Here is a 25,678-nt window from a genome sequence, read left to right on the forward strand (position 1 = left end):
CTAAAAACGAATAATTTCAGTGGCATTTTATGGCCCACTGGAACATGGAAGAAAGTCTTTGTGGAAGTTGAACTACGGAGTAGTGAATGAAAACTCTTGGCTGTACGCAGGAAAACAAATGTGTAGCAACAAGTCTCACCAAAGCAATGACATATCAGGTGTGGGATGCAATAATGAGCAAAGCAAAGGCAATCTGAGACAGGACCAAACCCTCAGCTCTGTCTGAGATCCACAGGCTCGACTGATCAGAGAGAGCACTGGGATCTCACAGCCTGGTGATCCCATCCCCAAATTCACACATGAAGCTGCTGTTACAGCTTTTACAATACAAATATATGTATATATATATATAAAAGCATAAATGAGCAACCAGGTATAGTGGAAAGTGTTCCTGCCCATGGCAGGGGTTGGAACTGGATGAACTTTTAAGATCCCTTCCAACCCAAACCATTCTTCTGGGTTGTGTGATAAATCCTAATGTACAAACCTCAGCTGAGCAGTGATCTGTGAGATGGGTAAGTGGCTCATGACTTGTCTCTTCCCACATCGGCCCACCTCAAGTCAGGAGGTGTCCAGCTGCAGGTAGTGGCAGAGATCAGCTGGGGAATGAGTTCTTTTGTGTGACCACAAACAATGATTGTGCTGGTCAGGAAATGCAGGATTTGTTACCATACAAAAGCAAAAAGATTTCTTGTTTTGAAAGATCAGCCAGTATTTCCCTTCAATGGGAGAATGAGTGTTCCACAGGCATGGCTGTATTTTGGACACTTAAAAACAAACAAACAAACCCCAACCCAACCCCTTTTATCAGCAGGAACCACATTTGCTTACACAGAAGATCTGTCAGCAGCCCAGAGTAAATAGATCAAATGGAGCTGACATGCTACTAAATTTAATATGCATCCTCGTGTCTTTAAAATTCCCATCTACCCACGCATTTCAAAGGTAAGTTTGTGGATTTCTTAAGTAATTATATTTCAATAACAGGCTAGAGAGAAACGCATGGAAACTTAACAAAACCACTGACTGCTACATAAATTAAAAACTGATTGATGGATGGAGAACTTAGATGAATTGTTAAATTGGCACATGATTGGGTAAACAGATCCAAGGCTCGTGTAGGGCCCAGCTCAGCAGAGTGTGACAGACGTACCCACAGGAACAGCCAGGCAGACATAGTGAGGGGTCAGCTCACTGGGTACCCAAAGGCAGAGTCAGGTGCTGATGGGCACCAGCGTGGGGGAGAAACACTGCAGAGCCAGGAACTGGTACTCTGCAGAGCTGCAGAGCCAGGAACTGGCGCGCAGGTGTATGAGGACACAACCGTCCCCAGCCCCGTCACCCCTCTGGGTGTTCTCCCACAACCTGTTTCCAACCTGCTCCCCACCACTGCAGCAAATCCCCCCTCTGTGGGACTGACACCACAGCCAGAGGGCCTGGGGGGAGCAGGGCTGACACGAGGGAGTCAGGAAATGGCTATTTCAGGAGCAGAAGCATCAGAGAAAAAAGGATTGTATGACGAGGAGAGAGAAGGTGGCCATGCCCCTGAGAGCAGCACTGATCCCTGCAATGCCAAATCCTCCCAAGGGCCCAGCGCCGCACTCGCCTCTCCAACCTGCGCTACTAGCCAGCGCCTGCAACATCTCAAGTGGGAAAATGTAATTTTATTAAGGCTCCTGGAGCTTCACTCTCAGCATCTGCACTGCAGCAGAGCATACAAAGGGAGGTAGGTTATGAAGAATTTCTCATTATGGCCACAGGCTCAGACTCATAACATCCCCCGGCCAACCTCAGTTAATAAAGCTCCTGCTCAGCCCACCTGCCCCCAGCCCCTCGCCCACAGGTGTCCCCGCCCTGGGCCAGCCTGCGCATCACCCTCAGCCCTCACGGACAGGAAACTCCTGCTTTGTCTTCCCTAACTCTTACTGCATGGGCACCTTAATTTGCAAACCTGCTCTTGGAGGCCCAGAGCTGTAATTAATCCATGTCACAGGAAAGATGTAGTGTCGGGAGAATTTATGACTGGCTCTGAGCTGCCGTGATGAGCAGGGGCACCTCAGCCCCTTGTGATATAAATGCCTCTGCTAATTGGATTGCAGGAGCTAATCAGGAGCTAGAGAGAGAATGAAGGCGCTCAGCCTCCTCGCTGCTGGCGTGGGCTGATAAAGCTGGCAGCCAGGGGAATTGCATCTGCGGGAATTGCATCCTGGCCCGAGATGGCAATCGCGGGGTGCCCAGGGCCACCGGCGTGGGGAGGCCGTGCAGCAGAGCAGGGAGGGCAGCTGCCCACGGGGCTGTCCTCATCCATGGGACTGTGCTCACACCCACGGGGCTGTGCACACCCACGGGGCTGTGCTCACACCCACAGGGCAGTGCACACCCACAGGGCTGTGCTCACACCCATGGGGCAGTGCACACCCACGGGGCTGTGCACAGGTCTGTGCACACACACGGGGCTGTGCTCACACCCACAGAGCTGTGCTCACACCCACAGGGCTGTGCACACCCACGGGGCTGTGCTCACACCCATGGGGCTGTGCTCACACCCACAGGGCTGTGCACACCCACGGGGCTGTGCACACCCACGGGGCTGTGCTCACACCCACGGGGCTGTGCTCACACCCACGGGGCTGTGCGGGTGGGCCCAGGGGCACACGGAGGAAGGGGCTGCAAGGCCAGGAGCTGTCCAAGAACACCCTGCTGGCTGCTCTGGCCAGCAGCACCTCGGGCAGCCCTGGGCCGGGGTACGACCATGGCACTGCACGCTGCCTGGCCTGGCCGGTGTTGCAGACACCCCATGCTCGCCCTCAGCAGTCCTTGGGGTCTCCATTGCTGACCTCAAGCACTAGAAAGGAGCTGAATACTCAACGATCCCAATACCGTGTCTATTGACACCTTCAGTCCATGCCTTTCCCCAGAAAGACAGAAAACCAGAGAGATGAGGTGGAACAGACACAACGAGGACCACAACCACAACAAGTGAGGTTGACCATGCCAGGTGCAAACTGGGCAAATGTCACTGGCTACACATGTGCTCCACACACCACACCATCAGATGATGGCTGGGCAGGCGGGAGGTGACTCCTGAGGACAGGCTCTTAAGATGGTCTGACTCCAGCCTTCACAGAATCTTAAAGCATCATGATCATCCCCAGCTCCTGACCAGGGCAGACCTCTCCACAGGGAGATGGGAAGAGTCCTGGATGGAGAGGTCTGACCTGGCTCTCCACCTACATAAACCAAACACATGAAGGTCCCCAATGGAGAACATTGGAGGGGTTTTTTTTGCAATCCAAGGCTCTTCTACATTCAAACAGCTTTTCTGTCTTCACCATGTCCTTCTTATTGCCCTTTATTTTCATCTCTGGTTCCCTTTCGTACAAACACATGGATTAGAAAGTAAATCCTGAAAATGATGACTAAACCCAGCCATCTCTCCTTACGGAAACACTTTCCCACCTTCTTAAACCTTTTTGGAGGCACGAGGGAAAATAACCCTTGTATTTATGCAAATTTCAAAGTGGCGTGTGATGATGGAAACAAAACAGTGCTGGAGCGCAGCCAAGGCATGGCACCGACGGGGCCTCTCAGCTGCTCGCCTCCCGATTCTTCGGGGGAAGCAGCTGTAGAGAAATGAAAATACAGAAGCCCCCGCACACACCCGCCGCCGCCCGCGCGCATTCCAGCACCCGTCACCTCGGAGGCGGCAGGATGCGGGCTCTGGCCAGGCGCTGCCTGCAGCCTGGAGCACCCTGTCGTCCCCCACAAGCCTCCCTGTCCCGCTGTTCCCGATTCCCTTTCAGGAATTTACAAACATTTTCCGCAGATCAATATCTGTATTGATTATTCATTGTGAGCGAGTCGTGTGTCTTTGGTGATCCAACCTGGCAGAGTGAGCAGCCAAAGGCTGCAGCAGATACAGGGGGAGAAAAAAAGGAGAAAAAAGCCCTACAGAAGGCGAGAGAGACCCAGATCTGGCTGGGTTTGCTGCTGCCAGCAATGGAGACGGATGGAGAGGAAGGAAGGAAGAAAATGGCAATGGCATGAAAAGGAATGAAGAGACGAGAGAGCTGAGGAGAAAAAGCGAGAGCAGGAAAAACAAAGTCACCACTGGAGAACTGGTGCCGGGGCATGCCGGCAGCCTGGAGAGATTCCAACCTTGTGCTCGCCCTTCTGCACAGGGATGCGATGGACTTATTGCTTCGGGAGTGAAAAGTGACTCACGGTTTTGGTATCTGCTACGTAAGAGCTTTGGGGGGATTCCTTGGCTGGCTGACAGAAAGGGAAGAAAGCAGCAGCAGTGAGGTAAAACGCGATCCCTTCCTCCTGCCTTCCTGGGAATACGCGTCGCCCGGGCTGGCTGGAGCAGCTCGCTGCTCGCTTATGATATGCAAAAGGAGAATAATTAAAAGCGCCAGCATCACTTGCAAAGTGAGTAAACACAAAGCCTTTCAAAACATGCTCTTCAGCTAATGAGAAGCTGTAATTTCTTATACTTAAAGGCAAAAAAGACCCTGATGAGGCTCGGTGGAGTGTGCGCGCGCGCCTGCGTGTGTGTGCATGTGTTTGTAGATATGAGAGAATCAGTTAATTGTTGATGATGTTTAGAAAAGGGATTATGAGAAAAGACACTGAAATGATGACAGGGAACATCTTGGATCAGAGCCAGAGAAATAAAATAATCAAGGACAATCAAGCCTGCAGCTCCGGAGAAAGCGCCGACTGTTCTGCCAGGGACTTGGAAGGAATTTCCCCGCGCTGCCGAGCTGCAGCTGGAATACGTGCTTGGCACCAGGAGAGAGAACTGCAAGGAGCAGTTTGCTTGGAGCATGAGACCACAGAAGAGAGAACTATAGAGCTCTGCTATAATTCAGAGGGTAAACAGCTTTGTCTGCTTATGTGTCAGGTGGAGACTTGATTTTGTCCACATCTCACCTGCCCTGAAAATGCAACTTCTGAAATCCCCTGGCTGAAACCGGAGCTGAGGATTCTCCAGATGCCTCTCCAGAACTACTGTGACGTTATGAAAACAAAGGAAAGGGAGCTAGAGGAATTAAGTTCTCCTGTGGCTGCAGGACCTGATGGACCTGACTATGGAAACTGTCTCTGGAATTGATTCCTTCCTTAATTCTGGAAATCAGAACCCCCTTGCTCCAGCTGGGGATTGCAGCTCACAAGCGCACAGGAAAGGTGGTGGTCATCGGGAATACCAGGAGCAAGCTTTCCTTCCAGCCTGGGTACCTAGCTGCTGTCCTGAATGGATGGATTTTAATAAATGTTGGCTTTCTCTTGGGCTGAGGTTGGGTGGGGAGAGAGAATAAAGGGAAATTTAAACCATCCTGTGACTGCTGTGTTGTCAGTGAGCTACAGAAATGCTGTCCCTTTGTTTTGGATGCTAAACTCCGTCTGACTTCATTGTTGCTGGATTTTGGCACGTTACACTCCGGGCTTCTCCAGCAGCAGAAACACATGGTCTGTTAAAGTGGGAATCTTTGGGGACGCGGAGGCAGAGGAACGAGCCAATCATACGTGGCTTTTGCACATTGCCTGTTTTGCAGCTTTGCGGAAAGCGCTGCGGATGGCGCGGATGGTAGGTACGCGTGTGCCCAGCGGGGCGGAGGGCAGCGGGGCGCGGAGGGGCCGGGGCGCGGAGGGGCCGCGATGTGCCACGGCCGCGGCGCTGCCAGGCAGACACCCCTGCCTTCCCCTGCCTTCCCCTGCCTTCCCCTTCCCCTTCCCCGCGCCCGGCTGCCGGGCTGCTCAGACCTGAGCGGAATCTTAAGCGGCCACGAGCAGATTAGCATATTAACCAGCGCTGCCCGGCACCGCGGCCACGCGGGGCACAGCCCGTCACAGCTCCACCGGCTCCTTTGTCAGAGCCCTTTTATCTTTGCCTTTGCCTTTTGTTTCCCAATCAGACCCTAGAAATTCATTAACACCAATGAAAGACGGGGATGCAAGAGCCTATAATGAAAACAAATGATCTATTTAAACGGTGCTGGGCTGAAAGGAGGGGGTTCGTGGCGCCGGGAGTAGAGCAGAAGGAAATCCTGCCACCTGGAAAATGCCTGGACATGCGTGTCCTTCCCCGTGCCAAGGCTCCAAGGAGACAGTCCCTACAAAGCCGGTGGTGTGTGTAAAGATGTTGTAGCATTGTCTCTACAGAGCCTCAAACAAATACCAGCGACTGGTCAGAAGGAGAGGTCGGTGCTCATTGTCCCTGCTCCGGCTGCGGCAATGCCGGAATTCCTCTCTGGCACTCGACGGGCTTTAATTAGAAACAACTTGCAATGCCCGTAAAGATTTCAAATCACTTGACTTTTAAAATCACTCGAGCTCGTTCACACGGGTCCTCTGCTCTGGCCCAGCGGTGTCCTTCAGGCAGCCCGGACGGGAAGGTGGTGGCCACAGGGGCGGCAGGGACCGGGAGCCACCTCTGTCCTGGACCCTCCCCAGGATGCTGCACCTGACACCAGGCTCTTCAGGTGTCTTCCTCTCCTGTCTTCTTTCTTAGACAGGTTATTTCACAAATGTTACTGTCTTCTAAAGTGTCACATGGTTGTGAGAATAAAAAGATTTAATCCAAGCATGGCCTTTTTATCAGAATTGATCAAATAAGAGAAAAAGTGAAATAATCTATGTTGTATGATTTTTATTTGTAAGTGGTGTGTGGGGGCTTTAAATATCAAAGAGGCACAACTTATGTATTTGTCAACAGGATTTTTAGGCAAATCTCAATGTCCTCTGCCCAGAGCCGAGTGTGCCCATCTGTGGGTCACACCCTTCTCTGCCCCCAACACGGCATCCCCAAAAATGTGTCACTGGCACAGTTCTCTGAGCACCAAGAGCCTGTAATTTGTACCTCTGAGAAGCAAAAATGCTAGCAGGGAAAAGGGAAATGGATTTCAGCCCCTTTGTCACTCTGTACCCAGCTCTTACACCGCTGGGTCCATGGGCAAAGGCTCCAGGGCTCTGTCTGTGTCCAGGGAAGTATCCCACTAATTCCAGCGATGGATTTCAGCCCCCTTGTCACTCTGTACCAAGCTCTTACACCGGCTGGGTCCATGGGCAAAGGCTCCAGGGCTCTGTCTGTGTCCAGGGAAGTATCCCACTAATTCCAGCTGATTTCATCAGCTAAGAATCAGAGACAGACAACACAAAGATTTTATCTGTTGCAGGAATTGAAGAAAATCTCTCAACACCTGCCACACTTCCACATTTTTCAGCAAGGAAAACAACAACAAACTCTTGTCTGAGGAAACCTCTCCAATTTGTACCTGGTAAAGACATGCTGGATAATCTTGCTCTAATGGACTTTAATCTATCTCCACAATTAGATAAACAAACTAAATCACTTAAGAACCTTCAAAATTTATCCTAAACTACCACCAGTCCTTATCATTAAATTTAATTGTAAACACAGCAAATAATGGCGAAATCACAGGATTATAGAATGGTTTGTGTTGGAAGGGACCTCGAAGCTCATCCAGTCCCACCCAGTGTCCAACCTGGCCTGGGACACTTCCAGGGATCCAGGGGCGGCCACAGCTGCTTGGAGCACCCTGTGCCAGGGCCAAATGTCTGCTGTGCTCAGGTGCCTGCTACCACGGCTGGACTGTTGATGTGGTGCCAATGGGGTTTGGAGCCACTGAAATAAAACCACAGCCCCACAGCCCCACTCGGTCTGGTGAAGCTCTGAGGGTGGGTGGGAATCCCACAGCATAACTCCACTTTTTCTACCACTGTCATTAATGGAAACAGCACACAGACTGGTTCCAAAATGGAGTTCTTTTACAGGTGCTACACATTTTTAAAGAAAACTTGCAATCTCTAATACAACAAAATCAGTGAGGACATCACAGTGTGAGAAAGTCTCAACTGGCCACAAGTGCTGTCTCTCCAAAATCTTTCCAGTTGTCCCCATGCAATCCCCTTCCACTTGCTCCTGTCCCACCTTCTCAGTGCTTTTCTGTCCTTTCTGTGCTTCATCCTTTCTGTGTTTCCCCCTCTCATTCTCATATCAAAATCAAGAACAATGACCCCAGGGAAGCTGGGACTTCAGCATTGCCACTCCTCCACAAAATCTCTGGATTCAGTTTATAACACCTGAAGAACACTATTCATCCCCTCAAAGAACACCAAGTCCTGGAACATTTCCTAACTAAATTGAAAAAGTAAACGCTTTCCTCAGGATCCTCTGAGATATTGAGAGCAAAAGCAAATGAGAGTCTGCCTATCACAATTTCCCAAGGTTTCCATTACATTTATAGGTCTGATGATTCTAAAGAACTTGAGTTGTGTTGTAAACAGAACACTTCTGATAAAAATGTAGAAAGAAAAGAGGAAAGAAACCTTCTTTAAAGGATAAAAATCCCCCAAGAACTAAATACACGGAAAAAATCCAACTCCAAATTTTGCATTTTTCAGTTTTTCATAAAGATAGAGAACTCTGATGAGTATTTTTTGAAACCTGCCATTAATCTTTCCATTGCTACCAGGATCATGCCAGGTTAGTTTGGTAATACCAAGTATTCCAGAGATTATAAATGACCTTATAATGATGAGGTATATACAAATATATTAAAAGCAGGTACTTCACAGTGACTCACTGAAGTCTATTTACACACAAAATAATTTTTACTGAAATTACTACTCTTGGACCACAGGTATTTTTCCAGTGCCAAATCTCATGGTGGGGATACTGGTAGGAAGGAAAGGGATATTTGTCCCATGTTCAGGAAGGTGTGTTTTCTGCCAGCACAACATTTACCATCATTTTGGGAAACTCATATTTACAAATTGTAACAGACCATTCAAATATGATTTACTTTCACCAATTCACATAGAAAATGAACCAGATCAGGAGACTTGCCCTTTCCTCATCCTTTCTTATGGCTGTTTGATCAGGACAGACGTTCAAGGGACAGTTTTTCTGCTAAGAAGATTAAGCCAAGGGCACTAATCACTTGGCCTGCTCTTTAATGACAGAAACTAACAGTTAAGGACAACATAAATAATTAAATAACAGTGGCCTGATGGTTCTTCACCAGCCCAGAAAGAGCTGCAGCCTGGCGAGGTTTTGTAGACATGTAGGAAAAATATAATCTATGGATGGTCTTGTTCAAAAAACACATTTTCATTGAAAGTAAGAGGAGCCAACACTACTGGCCATGAGTGAGGTGCTCAGAAACACTTCAGGCAGGTGGCATTTAAAGACCATGAGGAGGAGGAGAGAGCAAACCCTGCAGCTCAGGGAGCACAAAGAACCCTCAACTCTGCCTGAGAACAGCTCTGTTACATGTAATCACATCTCTCCTAATCCAGGTGATTTACATTACACATCCCAGGGGGGCGACCAACACAAAAATCACTTCTACAAGGCTTATGAAAATTAGGTCTTCCTACCTCACAGTGGAAGCGTGGAGACGTCGCAGGATCTGGTGCCGATGAGTGGAGCAGGGGAGATGGTTCCTATTCAGACCAGAAAAAGTCAGTACGAACTCTCCAGATCAAAGCCTGCCAACAAAAGAATGGGAAGTATATAAAATATTTTGAAGGATTTGAAATAATGCACCAAAAGAAACAGAAGTTTGGGTACAGCATGGAGCCGCTGGTATTTTTTGTGTTCAGTTCCAACTCAGCCAACATTCCCAGCCGTTCCATCTCCTCTCACTGAGGGCTGACCTGCAGCACCTTCATGACAGGTATAGTTTGCCTCCTACTGCAAAGCTGCACCTCCCAGCCTCCTGGCTTCGTAGGGAAAAGACTCTACCAGCTCCCTGTAGGTGGCTTTGCCCACAGGAACCCCCACGGCCATCTGTACCAGACTCTGACTCAGCCATCAGCAAAGCCAGAAGCTCTGTGGTCTCTTCTGCTCCAACCAGTGCAGCCCAGTCTGGCTGCTCTCGTAGCCAGCAGGGGAGCAGAGACATCGGTAAGGAAAACAAACAGTGAAGAGTCAGGGAAAACAGCCCTATGGATGAGAACCTTCTGCTTCCCAAGGAAAGCCCTCCTTTTGGGTGCACAGCTTGGCACCTGGGTGGGCAGCTGAGCACCAGGTCAGGAGGCCAGGAGGCTTTTGGGACAGGAACTTTCCCATTCCAGAGCTGGTTATGCTGCAGTCACACATCTGTGGCTGTCAGGAATTTATAACTAGAAATCACAGAACTCTCAGGAAATACTGTTTGCTATTGCCCAGTTTGTTGCTGCTCTGTCTGTGCTCTACACCTGAAGCTGGGGCTGCCCCCGGATCCCTGGCAGTGCCCAAGGCCAGGCTGGGCACTGGGGCTGGAGCAGCCTGGACAGTGGGAGGTGTCCCTGCCACGGCAGGGGTGGGATGTGGTGAACCTTCAGGCCCCTCCATCCCAAACCATCCTGGATTCTGTGAACACCGTGGGACACAAGCATGTGTGAGACACCCCAGGGGAAAAGCTAAACCACCACACATCCAAAGCTTGGTTTAAACCAACGGAAAAAGGAAGTTATCTGAAATAAAAAAGGTACTTTCAGGAAAATGGAAGTTGTTTCCAAAAAATAAAAATAGAAAAGGATATAAACCCAGCACACTAAGTGCAAACCCACAATAAGGCAAGGCAAAACAGGGTCTGGAGAACAATCATCAGAGTTCATAGAGCTAATAAAAGCTTCTCCAACACAAAAGCAGGAAGCCTGTCTGTCACCCAGAGCTGCTGATAGATGGGCAAGGAGTAAAGGGGGGAATTAAGAAAGATAAGGGCACAGCAGCAAAATTAAATTAATTCCTTGCACTGCCGTTCACTATGCAGGGGTCACCAGGGTTCATATGCCAGAGCAACAAATCACCAGAGGATGACAGTGCTTCCTCAAGGAGCCCAAATATGAAATTGCTGAACTTTCTTCCTTTGCATCTGAGGAGTGGAAGGTGACAAATTTTTACAAAAGACTTTAGGAGTGACCCTGGAATGACAGACCACAAAGTCTGATTTCCAGAACACGCAAAAGGGTAGAAAACTGTGGGACTGATCAGAATTAGCAGCAAAATGAATAAACACATGTGGGACAGGGCCTGAAAGACAAGAGCAGAGTTTATATGTACAGATCCGAGTCGTCTGATGAGGAACCAGCCCTGCTAATACAGGAGATTTGGGCTGATACAGTGGAATCTGATTTTCTAAAAGCTTTTCTAGAACATCCCTCACTAAAGGTTCTTAAAGAAACTAAACTGTCATGGAGTAAGAGGGATTAATCTTCCTGTGAATTCCTGATAAAAAGACAGGAAAAAAAGGGCACAAACACAATAATAGGAAGGGATGGAGCAGAAATTCTGCACTGCTTCAGCTTAGTCATGAATAATTTGCAAGAAGAGAAAGCAAAGTGACACGCAGGTAATGAGGGTAACATGCAGAGTTTTTCAGGAAAGTCAAGTTTAAGAGAGAAGAGTTCCTGCCAAACCAGCCAGAGTTCAGACTGGAGCTGCAGTGCCAGTGCCCATCTCTAATGGGCCATACAATGGGATCCATCACCTGGACTTTGGCAGGTGCTGTGAGCCTGGATTCCCCCCATCTCTGAGGTGGCACTGGAGATGTGACAACCATCCTTTGGCTACTACCAGGCTGGTTCCTGGTGAACACCTGACTACTCTCTGGCTGACTGAGGACAGAGGGAAAGCTTTGCCATGGCTGTGAGAAATCTCCCTGCAAACACCTCCCACCTCAGAGGATCATCCTCCAAATCCAACTGCAAACGGGATGAAATCCCTTTCATTGTTCTGGGGTGGATGCAGGTGGGCAGGGGCTGCTGAAGCTGCTCTCGCCCTGCCCAGGAATGCAAACGCTCCCTGCCCTGCTCCCGGTGTCACCTTGGGGGCACAGGCCATGTCCCCTGGCTGGGGGGATGCAAAGAAATGGCTCTGAAGCTGTCACAAAAGGACTGCTTTCTGGAAAGGGTACTCTGCTGGAAGGAAGCTTGTCCCTCTGCCTGGCCCTGCCAGCTCCTCTCCTGGACTGCAGAATGACATGGGAATCCCTCCTGCCCGGCTGGAGCTGGCAGGGAACTTTCCCAGCAAGGCAGGGAGCTTTCCTGGCATGGCACGGAGCTGTCCTGGCACGGCACGGAGCTGTCCTGGCACGGAACGGAGCTGTCCTGCCATGGCACGGAGCTTTCCTAGCATGGCACGGAGCTGTCCTGGCATGGCAGGGAACTTTCCCAGCAAGGCAGGGAACTTTCCCAGCATGGCAGGGAACTTTCCCAGCATGGCAGGGAGCTTCCCCAGCATGGCAGAGAGCTTCCCCAGCATGGCAGGGAGCTTCCCCAGCATGGCAGGGAGCTTTCCCAGCAGCAGCTGCCTTGACTCTGCCCCAGCTCCTGTACGGCAAAGAAAGAGCATGCGACAAAGCCCACAGTAAATTAAACCCGAGTCCCTCTCGGCAGCACGGAGACAGGGGGGGTTCCCGAGGCTCCCAGGGCGGGCAGCACCTGCCCCTGGCGGGCCGGGGCTGGGGCGCTCCCTTTGTCCCACCACGTGCCCACATACTGAGGCCACTTGTTCCCGTCTGATCGCAATTAGCACCGTGCCAAATTCCTCATGCCCTGCGCTAATTCGAGAGGATGGGCATGTCACACCCTGCCAAGAATTACAGCCACTGCCAGCCGGGGCAGCCCGACCCTTTCATTAGGCCTTTGTTTCAGACGTGAGGGCTCACGGACTCTCTTTCTTTGTCAGAAATACCCGTGGAGACGCTGGAGGAGGCAGAAGGCGCAGGCCTGGCCCTAAGGATGCCGTGTGTGTGAGTGAGCCAGGCGAGGGGCTCTGCCACACTCCCTGCTCCGTCACAGGAACCCGCAAATTTAGAGAAATCCTCTGTCTCCAGGTGCTGACACCCCAAGGCTGCATCGCCGCTGCGGAGCACGTCCCTCCCTCCCGGCCACAGCCCAGAGGCCGCAGCAAGGACACAGCCCTCCCTGCACCCGCTGCCCTCCCTGGCCACAGAACCACACTGGGAATGGCCGAGATGAGAGCAGACACAGCCCCCATGGCCTGTGTCAGCCCCTCCTCTGCCCAGCAGCCACAGCCGTGCCCGGGCAGCTCCCCTGAGCCAGCAGGGATGGCTCTCCAGCGACCTTGGGCCGTGCCCAGGGCCAGGCCCAGCCACAGGGTGATGAGAACATGCTCTTTGCTGCTTCTTGTCTCCTGCTGTCAATGAACATCACTCCTGACAGGATCTGGGGATACCACGATGATGGCCAAAACATCCACAAATTCTGCTTGCTAAGCTGGTGATGTTCCTGACATTTCTGGGCGGTGATTCCCTTCAGAAGAAGCACAGAATCCTTTGGGTTGGAAAAGGCCCCCAAGCTCATTGAGTCCAGCCATTCCCCAGCAGTGCCACGGCCACCACTGCCCCATGCCCCCAAGTACCACATCCGCATGGTTTTTAAATCCGTCCAGGTCTGGGGACTCCACTGCTGCCCTGGGCAGCTGTGCCAGGGCTGGACAGCCCTTTCCAGGAAGGAATTTCTCCCAATACCCAACCTCACACAGACTCAGCAGTTTGGCTGTTGAAGGACACTCTGCTTTCCTGAAACCAGCCCGTCTGCAGCACCCAAGGCTGTTGCAACCTGTACGTACAGGCTGTTGTAAAACCTCAGTAATTCCAACTGGTTCCAAGGAGGATGCTGTGAATTACTGAATTTGTCAGGTTAGCAGCACGAGAGCAAACTGTTCAGACAGAGCAATGCTTCACAAAATGCAATTTAACTTATTTTCTTAATTGTGGGCTGATTCTGATTTACGCTAATTCATAACAGATTATGAACTCTATTATGTAATTGGAAAAATGACCATAAAACTTTCACAATGCTAGAGAGGGTTTTGGTTATTTGGTTTTTTACACTCTATTGCTTACGAGGGCTGGCACACACATGGCTGGGCCTGTGTCCCCATGTCCCCCTGACACAGACCCACCATCAATTGAACAGCACAGCCCTGCTCCACGCAGCAAATGAAGCCATTCATCGAGCACTGCTCTGTGAGGGACTGAGGAAGGGACACAGTCCTCCACGGAGAGGCTAAGGAACATCAGGATGTGGCCAGGTATTGCCCCAGCCCTGGAACTGGACAGGACCTGGAGCACCCTGGGATAGTGCAAGGTCCCTGCCCATGGCAGGAGGTGGGACAGGATGAGCTCCTTTCCAGCCCAAACCATTCTGAATTGTAGGACAAGGAGCTGCTCTGGTTGCTGGGGCTGACTGGGGCCCTCTCTGGGTCAGGTCCTGTTTGGCCCCTGGCATGGGAAGAGGATGGACCAACAGCCACTGAGGCTGGAGGGGAAAGCGACATCAGCAGTGCCTCCAGGAGGAGATCCCCCAGCAGAGCACAGCAGGACATGGAATTGGTACATTCTGAACCCTGGTTGTGCACCTGACGGGGCCTGAGCAGGAGTGAGGGGCTGGGTGAGCAGTCACGGCCCAGAGCTGGCTGCTGGAGCTGTAATTGGTTTTCAATGATTGTATCTTTTCCTGTGTTACTGCCGCACATGGCTGGGTTTTGTACCACACTGAAAATCAATAAAAATGCATGAAAAAATGTTCTCCCACCCCCCTTAAAAGTTAAATAATCTTGTTAGGATTCTGGCACCACTATTTTAAATCAGTCAGTCTTTGTTTTTCATCCCGAGCCTGAGACTGGCTGGGTTCCCCCAGGAGCCTGCTGAGCAGCCAGCGCTGCTCCGGCCCGAGCTGATGGGCAGGAGAGCCCCTGCCCCCAACACACACAGGACACAAGGACGTGCCACCTCTGGCACTGCACTCTGGCTTATATGGGGCAGTAGGAGCCAGGAGGGAGACTGATTCTCCCCCCCGGTACCGGGAAGCCTGTGGCAGGAGGAGCCAGCCTCCTCACGCTGCTCTGATGTCCCTCTGCATGGCTCCTCAGGACCAGCATAAGCAAACGTGCTCCCAAACTCACACCGTGTCACCAAAATCACTGGGGTTTTGTTTCCTGACATATACAGCAAACCATGAAAACACACAACTTCTTGCGTGGGAAGGGACCTGAAAGCTGATTTCATTCCACCCCCTGCCATGGCAGGGACACCTCCCACTGTCCCAGCTGCTCCCAGCCCTGTCCAGCCTGGCCTTGGGCACTGCCAGGGATCCAGGGGCAGCCACAGCTGCTCTGGGCACTGTGCCAGGGCCTGCCCACCCTCACAGGGAAGGATTTCTTCATAATATCCCATCTATCCCTGCCCTCTGGCAGTGGGAAGCCATTTTCCCTTGTCCTGTCACTCCAAGCCCGTGCCCAAAGTCCCTTTCCAGATCCCTTAAGCTCCTTCAGGCACTGGAAGGGGCTTCAGTGTTTCCCCAGAACCTTCTCTTCTCCAGCTGAACCTAAAGAGAACAAAAGTAGGAAAAACCCCCACAACAACCTAATTACTCTCCACTCCAGATTAGGATTGGGATGGAGATGCTGCAGGAGGCAACGAGCGTGCTGAGATGAGAGCAGGGGAGCTGCTCAGGGACATGAAGGGACTGGGGCAGTGTAACTGGCAGGGCTGCCCACAGCTCAGACCAGCAGCCCCAGCTGTGCTGCCACCCCAGGCAGTGCTGCCGTGTGAGGGACTGGCACAGCTGGACAAGGGCAGGACACTCAGCACTCACCACGGGCTCATGCTGCCCCCGGGCAGCCCTGGTACAGCCTCCTCCCGTCTGGATACAGGGATTGAATCCACTGCTCTGCTCTGGCTCACTGACTGACCCTCAAACCCAGACTCTGAAAGGAGTGCTTCATGTTAAATGGAAACATTTCTATTCCTGAAGAAAAACCAAAAATATTTTGAATTTTAAGAATATTTCATTTGACACCAGCAAAACTTCATTTGGTCTGTGGGGTTCTGTTTCAAAAGAAAACCTTGCTAACAGAATGTAGTGATTTTATTTTTTTTCTGATTTTTCTAAATATCTTCACTTTTATTCAATCTCTCCCAATCAACATAGCTTTGCAAACTTTTAAAAACTGTTTTTCTGAAAATAAATTATTTCCCTCTATGTCTGGGTCCCCGCAGGAGCCTTTGCTCTGCAATGAACACACACGTCTCCAAGTTCAGTATTTTGTCACATTAGCCTGGCCCCACAGTCTGGAATTCCTCAGGAATTAAAGCCTTACATAAACACAGCATTTAACTCCATTACAATATAATAATGATTTTTAAACAACATTATAATAGGTTCTATAATTTTTTTTAAAGTGCATATTATTGTACTGTCACAGTTTCCTTTGCTCCGTAACAGCCCAGTCAAAGCAACAGATACAAAGGTAAACACAACTGGGAAGGTACTGAGCACTACGTGGCCCCTTTCCCAGGTTTAGAGCTTGCTTTTCCCAGCTGCCAGCTGCTCCATAGACAGCCCATACTAAATGTGGGACAATTTGTGTATTCTTAAACTAAAATATTTTTCAGTTAAAGCAAGCATAAATTATTTATTCATTTGTATTTGCATTTAAATACTTGAAAAATGTCCAAATTAAGTGCTTTGAAAATTGTTCCAATATTTCCCCCTAGGCTGTGACCTTGTGGCCAAGTCTAATCTCAAAGCAAATTGAAAGAAGGGCTCACACTGAACACATCCAGCAGTTCTGGATGTGCTCTGCCCAGAGAACCAATGCAGCCATTTGCAAACTCAGCCAAGCTCTGGGTTTGGGGCCCACACTTGGGGTCCAGACAGGGGTTTTCCCCATCTTACCCAAGCCTAGAGATGATGACCCAAGATTTTGTTGGGAAGGTTTTATTCATCCAATTTGGTGCTTTGGTGCCTTCCTTGAAGCTCCTGTTCACAGCCATACCCAGCTCAGCCTTTCGCTAAAAATCCTTCAAAATGTTTGTGGTTGTGGAAAGCACCGAGTTTCAGAAACCAGAATTCCAAGGAACATAGGAACAACATCAGTTTTAATACTCTATACATCTTTGTGTCAAACCTGCACTTTAGGGAGCTCAATTCACAGCCACGACAGGGTTTTATTTCCCATCCCCTCTGAGCCTGCGTGTACCTACACCCCGCTCTGCACCCGCCTGTGGCACCTCGGGGCCCGGGGCTCACATCCAGCCTGCCCACCGAGCTCCAGAGCCAAACACCATCTGGGAGTGCCCCCACGGCAAGCTCAGCTGCAGGCTTGTCCTTCTTTGTCATAAATCTGGTTTCTGCAAAGAGCAGAATTACAGCAAATGAATTCCTACACTGTGCCTCGCAAGGAGAACTGCTGAGAGGGAAGAGAGGGAGCCCAGGCACTGCTCTAAGATCTCAGCCAGCTGCAAAATGTCAGGAACCAGCAAGAGAGGTGGTTTCCTGACAACATGTGTCCTGATTCCAGTTTCCCCAGATGAGGGGGAGCTCCTGTGCTCGTGACTATTCTCCTTTCAGGATCAGAATGAAGAAAACAGATATAAAAGAGAATTCTTACGTGTGCAGAAGAGAACAGTAGTCAAGAGTTTGTCTGTCAAACCTGTGGTGGAACAGGCATGTGACTTAAGAAGTATCTGAGAGGTTTGTTTTACTTAATATTTAAAATTAAGAATAAAATTCATTCTAAATCAGGAGAGCAGGATGATTTGGGTTTGGAGTTCCTAACCTAGAAACCAGCTCAACACCTCACTAGAGTGCATCAGCTCTCTGAGTGGCTCTCAGAGCCTGCACACTTCCAAGACGGGAGTATCTCAGGATTTCACCAGCTTGACCTCTAGGTTTAGGTCATGGTATGCTCTGAAAAACCCCACACATCCTTGCTGGATCCCTGGGCAGGGAGGTGACCCAGCGAGCCCCGAGCACGTGGCTGTGCAGGCTCAGGAGACAGGGCTGTGCCTCTGGGGCTGTGCCTCTGGGGCTCTGCTGTCACGTGCCAAAGACAAGAACCACGTTACAATGATCACCCAACGTGTTCCTGAAATGGGTGGAAAGGAGCTGGTCATGCTCTGCATGGTGCAGTTGCTGTTTCTTTTATGCCATTTTATAAGTGTGTGATTCTTTAATAAAACCTTAAAGGAAACATCTCTAGTCTTCCCCCTCCCCAAATATTAATGTGTCAATTTATATAAAACAAAACTGTTTCCTAAGAAAAGAAAAAATATTAAAACAGCAATATAAACAGCAAAGGAGGCATTCCAGCTCCCTGTAAATAAGTTTAAAACTTGAAGGTAGAAAAAATTATTAAATTCTTATCCTGAACAAATGGATTGGCTGGTAATCTCTCTGGCACAGCTTGCTTGCTTCCCACCAGCCTTCTGAGGTACTGGACAACCCCAAAGGACATTTGCCCAGAGAAGCTGTGGCTGCCCCATCCCCACAAGTGTCCAAGGCCAGGGTGGATGGAGCTAAGGTAAGGCATCCCTGCCCATGGCAGGGGATGGAATGCGATGAGCCCTTCCCACCCAAACCAGTCTGGGATTCTGTGATTCCAGGACGAGGAGACTGCCAAAGCTTCCATGGCTACTTCAGCCCCTTCTCACTGCAGGTTCTCTGGGTCAGAGCCCTCTGAGACCCACAAGCTCAGCTCCAGTTTCTTCTCCTGGCTTAGGGGCAACCTGTGCTCAAACACAGAAATTTTTTGTCAGGGAACGGCTCCATGTTGGGAGAGCGGTTGGGGTGCCAGAGGGGAGCAGCAGCGCTGCCCTGCAGTGCACACATCAGAGATAAGTTCCCACCCTTACTCCGTCCTAGAGCAGCACTAAGCAGCCCCTGGGTCCCTGCCACCTTCCCATCCTCGGGTCATTTCTTGCTCCCTTTTTAACACCCTCTGACTCCCGTGTCCGTGACCGCAGCTCCTGCCCAGCAGCGAGGGCCCAGCAGGAGCAGCAGGAGCGGAGTCCCCGACAAACAGCCAGAGCCAAGGCGATGCTCCGGTGCCTCGCCGGCTCCGGCAGCACGGCTCTGTCTCCTGTAAATAACCCTCGGCTTTCACATGGATTATTTAGACTTTCTGATGAAACTGCAGAAATGCCACTGCGGCGGCCGCGCGCCCAATCAGGCGGCGGCTCCCTGACCCCGGCCTCTCCGCGGCACCGCTGCTACGAGCTTCAAGGGGAAAAACCCTCCTTGTCTCTCGTTAGCCCTTTTTTTATGATCTAGGATTCTGTTAATAATGACTCCGTGTTACATAAAACAGATACATTAATGTCACCAAGTCCCAAAAGTACTGAATCAAGCTGACTCCTTCAGAAAGGAAGAAAGTAATAGATATGAGCCTTAATAAGAGCACGGATCCGAAGGATGGGAAGGGCTCCACCAAATCGCTTTCTCCATCCTATTTGAAATGGGGGATTTAAAGGGCCATGCAGCTGGAGAAGATCAGAGTCGTGGCAAGATAACTGTGAACATGCCATCAAAGGGAGCAAATCAAACGTGATTTTAGGTGGTGTTGCAAAGGCACGCTCAGCCTGCTCCACCTGCCCGCTCCGCTCCCAGTTGCTAATGGGGAAAGGAGATGGAGAGGCTCGGCAGCCCCACAACCTGGCACTCACCTTTCATCTCCAGAATAAAAGTGCTGGCTTAGACCAGCAGCCTTGGAGAAATAAGTTGCCTGGACTCAGTTTAGAGAAAAAGTGGCCAAGTCTTTGACCTACGCACACGGCTGAGACTATTTCTACTCCTCTACAGCTGGAGCCGATGTTGCAATTAAAAGCAACACCCAGTGACCATTAGTGCTTGACAAATATTAAAACAGAACAAAACCTCTAATCAGAGGGATGAAAATACTGAAGTGGCAAAACTAGCCATGCCTGAAAGCTTCAGAAAAGAAAACGCAGGACAGTCTGACCAAGTTGTCTGCAATGGAACGTGACGCAGAAGAGAGGTGTGATCAGAATCAAACATCGGGGTCTCACACAGACACAGGGTGCACACCTGGCTGGCAAAGTGCCTGTGAATTGTGCCCAGGGAACATGAACATTGATTAATAAATTTGTAAGCAGTTGCAAGTAGTTTAAGCAAAGAAATAGGATATGAAAACCAAAGTTATGTTTGCTGAATCTTGCTTAGCTGAGCATCCACCAGCCAGAGACAGGAAAGGTGTTTGGATTCCCACCTTGGTGAATTTGTGAAAAGGTAAAATCCTAAGGCCCAGATGAGGCTATAAACAGACACTGCGTATTTTGTAGAGTGGCACCAACACATAAGGCTGGATTTGGCAAAATTAAAACACGAGAAAGCATGAGGCCTGACGGAGCCCCAGAGTGGTGCTCCAGAAACATGGAATCAAGGCAGGAAAGTGCCACCAGCCAACAGAGAACGCAATATCCAGAGCAACTCAGGATTTACCTCATGTAGGTATGTAACAAACACGGGAAAATCTAAATTAATGGCAGGGGTGTGAGTGACAGACGTCCTCCTCTCCCGTGGCCTGCTGAGGCTGGGAGGCACAGGAGCAGAAGGATGTCCATGGACAGAGCTTGTGCCCAAAGCAGTGAGTGATCCCTGAGCAAAGCCAGCAACACGCCGACCGTGGGAGTGGGGACTGAGAGAGGGGAAAGCAGGAGGCAGAAGGTTATTCCTCAGGAAACCTCCAGGCTCCACCAGCACACCTCCCGTTCCTGGTTTGCACCAGGACTGCCTCTCCCAGCACGGCCTGGGAGCAGCTCTATACCAGCACTCAAGTGCCATTCAGACTCATCTGTACAAACAAATCCAAATTCAACTCCCCTGACAGAGATCCTCCCGGGGATTAGGTCTATTAAAATTTGTATTTTGCAATTACTTCAGTTTGCTTTGCTTCTTTTCAAGGTTTTATGCTAAATTACATGGATGGAGGGTCAAGCTTTGTTTAAAAGATCTGTTTTTTCTGGGTTGTGCCACTGTTGGAACAAATTTTAAATCATGTGATACAATCACCTTTTTGATTCATAGGTTCACTTTTAACCAGAATATCTGCGTTTAATAGAGCAAAATCTGGCTTAATCTACTAATTTTTAATTTAGCATAAATAAAGAACATGACAGATCAGCCACTTTTCCTAATGCCCCACTTAATATAAAATGCTCAAACAGGGATGACTTTTGTGTTTATACAGCTCACCATGACACAGCAGGCAGCACCACTTTTGGGGAGAAAAAGCCACATCTGTGTGTGTTCGTTCCAAATTCACAGAGCAGCTGTGCCAGTTCTGATCTCAAATGGTATGAGAATTAATTTGTGAACAACCAAAAGTATAATGTAAGTGCTAGGTGCAATTATTTCAAGCGCTAACTATCTCATGACGATGGCAGATAGGAGTTAGACAGCAATGAGACCAAAACTGTGGTTATTTCATTATTGCGTAGACAATGCCAGCCCTCAAAGCATGCCAGGCATTTTCCAGATCAGAGGAAAGTGTGATCCCTGATCTGAGAGTGCCTAATCTAAAAAGTCAAAGATGAAAAGAGGGAAAGGAACTCTGGATACAAAGGAATCTATGTAGTGACAGGTCCCAGCTTGTTATTTTAATTAAAAATATGCTAAATCCTTCTTTTTGCCTCTTTCAGCCCTCTCATCCTGGCTCTAAGCTTCAATTCCAGTGTCCACATAACCTCCCTAATCATCCACTGCTCCCTCCACATAAAGGAGCTCTTTGGAGCCGTGTCAGTCTGGGAACAGGGTACGTGGCAGAGGGTGACACTGGGCATGATGACGGATCCCAGAGACTGGAAATCCAACAGATCCAGCCCAAATGTGCTTCCAGAGAGCCATGCACGTCCTGCCAACAGGGGCCTGGAATTCAGAGGTTTCTTGTGACTTACAGGGAGTAAAATGAAGAAAAGTCCCCAGCAGTGGCTCCCTTGCACCTGCATCTGGGCACAGCTTGCAAAGAGCATCCACTGCCCTAAACCTGCCCCAGAGGACCATCAAATCCCCTGAGCCCGACACATAAAAACCTACTTATCAATGACTACAGAGTGAGTCAGCCATGTCCTGCTAGTTTAAATCTTGTCCGAGAGCTTTACCAGGGCTCAGAGGTCCCACTGCCACCTTCCTGTTGGCATGTCTCCAACTTGCTGCAAACATCCCCTGGCCCCACTGCCTGTGCCCCACTCCCTGGCTGCCCCTGCAGCCCACTGGATCTTCCTCCAGATGTCTAACAAGCATTGAACACAAGTGAGGTTTAGAGAGAGGCAGAAATCAATACAGCAGCTTCCAGCAGGCACGCTGAGGGATTAGCTGTCCCAGGGAACAGCACCGGCGGCTCAGGGCGAGAGTCATGACTCGGAATAGTGCACGAGGTTTATGAGGCTGGGGAGCAGCCTCTGGCCCTGATAACCTCCAGCCGGCTGTGGAAACGAGCAGCCTGCCCGCCCTGCTGCAGCACCAGCACCAGCAGCTGCCCTGGGCAGCGGGCAGGGCAGCAGTGGCCCCAGAGGTCACTCTTCCCACACCTCCACTGCAGCCGGGTGATGAATTTCGGCTCTGGAGCTTGAAGAGGAACAACCCAGAAAGGCTGAGACTCCCCTTCCTGGAAGTGTGCAAGGCCAGGCTGGGCAGGGCTTGGAGCAGCCTGTGATAGGGGACGGGCAGGGGGTGGAAGGGAATTTGCTTTAAGGTCCCTTCCACCCCAAGCCATTGCATGATTCCAGGATTCCAACCCAACAGCAGCAAACGGCAGGCAAGGCAGTGGCACAAGTGAAGGCAATGAGATGAATCCTGGGAAACTGCTGAAAAAAACATGGAAAACTGTCTGGCTTGTACCATGACCAAAGGAGGCCCCACAAACCTCTAATAACAACACAGGATCCTGTGTCACTGCTAACAAGTTCCTCTGTCTTCAGAAACCTGAATCTTTGGGAGTTCTGCAAGAAGCAGGGTTAGGACAACCACTCAGAGAACAGAGCTGCTATTAGCTTAGCTAATAGCATCTAATTTTATGTGGGTTTATGAACTGAATACTTGTTGCTCCCAACTGCTCTCACGTTTATTGTCGTTACTCTGGAAACTCTGAAAGCTGAAAGATGTTTGTCTTTAACTGTCAAAAATTGTGAGAAAACAGGGACTCTAGAGGAGAGGAAGCGGGAACCAATGTCCAGAAAGCCTGCAAGAATTCATGGTGTTTTGGTACTCATCTGCCCCAGGATCCGTGGTGGCCCTTCCGAGGCGGCCCAGCGGGGCAGTGTGGTGCGGCCCCTGGCCCTCGCCCGGCCTGGGAGGGTCTCGGGCTGGCCGGGCGAGGTCAGACAGCCCTGCCGTGGCCATCGCTGCGGGCAAGGATCAGCCTGCAGGCCGCTGGTCCCCTCGCGACACCGTCCCTGTGTCCCCCGGCTCTGCCGCAACCTCAACTCCGAGCGCCGCGCTGGCCGCCAGCACCGGGACCCGAGCCCTGCCGTGACCCGAGCCCTGCCGTGCCCCGAGCCCGGTGTGCCCCGAGCCCGGTGTGCCCCGAGCCCTGCCGTGACCCCGAGCCCGGTGTGCCCCGAGCCGGTGTGCCCCGAGCCCGGTGTGCCCCCGAGCCCTGCCGTGCCGTCCCGCAGCCCCGGCTCCCGGGCACTGTCCCCGCACGGCTCGGCACTGTCCCCGCACGGCTCGGCACTGTCCCCGCACGGCTCGGGCACTGTCCCCGCACGGCTCGGCAGCGCTGGCCCCGCCCGGAGCGGCCCCGGCTCCCGCGCCGCGCTCTGACCCCGCCGCGCTCAGCGCCGTAAATCTGCTGCACCTGATGGGAGATGGGCTTTTTAGGATCTCTCCGGGTGCTTTGAGGTAGCACTTCCATGAACTCCGTGCCACAATAAATAACGCTACCTGCAATATGTCTTAGGGAACGTGGCAGCAGCCGCTGTCCTGCCATGAATTTTTATTCTTTTGCCGTCTGGAAGATAGATTCCAGATACAGCATTTCCCCGCACTTAGTGTCAAATCTCTTTACCCCTTTGCCCCGACAGAATGACAGGAACCACAAATAAAATAAAAGAATAAAAAAGAAGCATAGGAAAAATGGCCTGAGAGCAGAGGGAAAGCACTAAACTCCCCTCCCTCTGCAGCTGAGCAGCTTCAGATCTGACAGCAGTGACTGAGGCAGGGGCAGTTGGAATGGGAAAAGGCAATTTTTGTATGCTGCCAATGAGATTTCTGCTGGAGAATTCCACAGAAAGCAGTGCAGAGATGAAATTTCTCTGAAGAATATAATGTATGCAACGGTGGACAATACAGGAAAATGGGTTTGTGTGCCAGCCCAAACTGCCATGCCAGAGATGGGAAAATGAAGTACTGACCCAATAAAAGGATTTTTAAAGATAAAACCTTTTTCATTATAAAGAAAAGGGTCACATGCAATGGCCAACAGAATGGTCTAAATATTTGCAAACCTTGATCTGTAGATCTGCTACCAAGGCTGGAGTGCAAAGCAGGAATGCTGTAACAATTACCAACAAGAATACCGGGAAAAATGCATGGAACTGGCCGAGAATGCTGCCAGGTCCATTGGGATTGCAGAGCCGGGGTGCAGGGCACCCCGCGGTGCCGAGCAGGGCTGAGCGGGGCAGAGCCCCGTGCAGCAGCTGGACGTGCTCTCCAGCCGGGCTGTGGAACCTCAGCGGGGCCCAGAGGAGCCCTGGAATCCAGGAGAGGCCGAAGGCAGTCCTGCACGGGGCAGGAGCAAGCCCAGGAGCAGAGCAGGACACCGGGCTGACCCCGAGGCAGAAGCCCCGGGGATGTGCTGAGGGACAGGGGCTGCAGGGAGCTGATCCCACCTGAGCGCCCTGGCCAGCCCTGCTGAGCTGGGCTGCAGCACTGGCCCAGCCCTGGGCTCCCGCTGCAGGACACACATGGACGTTCAGGCTGCACTCAACAGCATCCAGAGGTGCTTCCAGCCTCAGCGAGTGTGAGACCGAGCCCAGGACCAGGCTTTGCTTTCTGGCTGCCACATGTAAGCAACTGAGCAAACCACCCACAGCACTCGCTTAAAAAAAACCCAAACGCAAGCAGGTAGAATATTATTAGATGTACAATTCCTTTGGGACTATGAGAAATATCTGCTCAAACAACAGGATAACAGCTGGAAAAAACTCCAGAAAGGTAAACAGCTCCAACTAGCCGGGAGTCAATAGTGCACAGGGCTTTTTTCCTCTCAGTTTCCCTCTTCCAGTTCAATGCCTTATAGAAAACCAACATCATGGCTCTTTTCCACTTTGAATATCTGGGCTGCAGTGCAATCTTGTCTGAATTTGAAGACATTATTTTACTTTCTTCCTTTACTCCAATGAAATTACCAACTTTCATGTCCCTGACATCTAAAAGATATTAGGGTCAGCACTCCAGTAGCCTCCCATTAATACACACATCCAGTTATAACACACAGTATGGCAAAAACCTCATTGTTCTGCCACCAAGTCACCATGGCCCAGTCTTCAGGTGAAGCTAGAATCCATGGATGCCCCATGAAATGTCCCCTTCAGCAGGTGTGAGCCCAGTTCACATCAAAAATGATGACCCAGTGTTTGAAACACAGATACACAGCTGCCTTAGCATCATCTATCCTCTTCCTAATTCCACTTCTGAAACTGAGCTTTAGACACTGGAACTAAGACTTTGCAAAACATACATTTCACTGAGCAACAGCTGCACAAAACCAGCCCCCTGAAGATGTCAAATGACACTTTTGCCATACAGCAGGGAAGTGAGGAGATTTACAAGGTCATTGACAAATGCAAGTATTGATTGAGTATTAAAGTGTCTTGTGATTAATACAGCCTTCGAA

General features: G+C 50.6%; 1 protein-coding gene and 1 long non-coding RNA gene across 4 annotated transcripts in view; one reads left to right on the top strand and one right to left on the bottom strand.

Annotated features, from left to right (window-relative positions):
* Positions 1-25,678, bottom strand: part of ZFHX3 (zinc finger homeobox 3) — a 382,420-nt gene that overhangs the window by 178,662 nt on the left and 178,080 nt on the right. For both annotated transcript variants that reach the window (XM_039696465.1, XM_039696467.1), the window contains one exon: positions 9,406-9,516. The gene's annotated coding sequence lies outside the window, so the exon portion shown is untranslated. The remainder of the gene's footprint in view (positions 1-9,405; positions 9,517-25,678) is intronic.
* On the top strand, positions 3,707-6,583 carry LOC120496234. Of its 2 annotated transcripts, none has more exons than XR_005626261.1 (2): positions 3,707-5,594; positions 5,919-6,583. It is a non-coding gene; the product is annotated as an uncharacterized LOC120496234 (long non-coding RNA). The 2 variants fall into 2 exon arrangements; XR_005626260.1 differs by having other exon boundaries at positions 3,707-5,590.

The sequence above is a fragment of the Passer montanus genome, unplaced genomic scaffold (genome assembly GCF_014805655.1).
Source record: "Passer montanus isolate IOZ18808 unplaced genomic scaffold, ASM1480565v1 scaffold98, whole genome shotgun sequence".
NCBI lineage: Eukaryota > Metazoa > Chordata > Aves > Passeriformes > Passeridae > Passer > Passer montanus.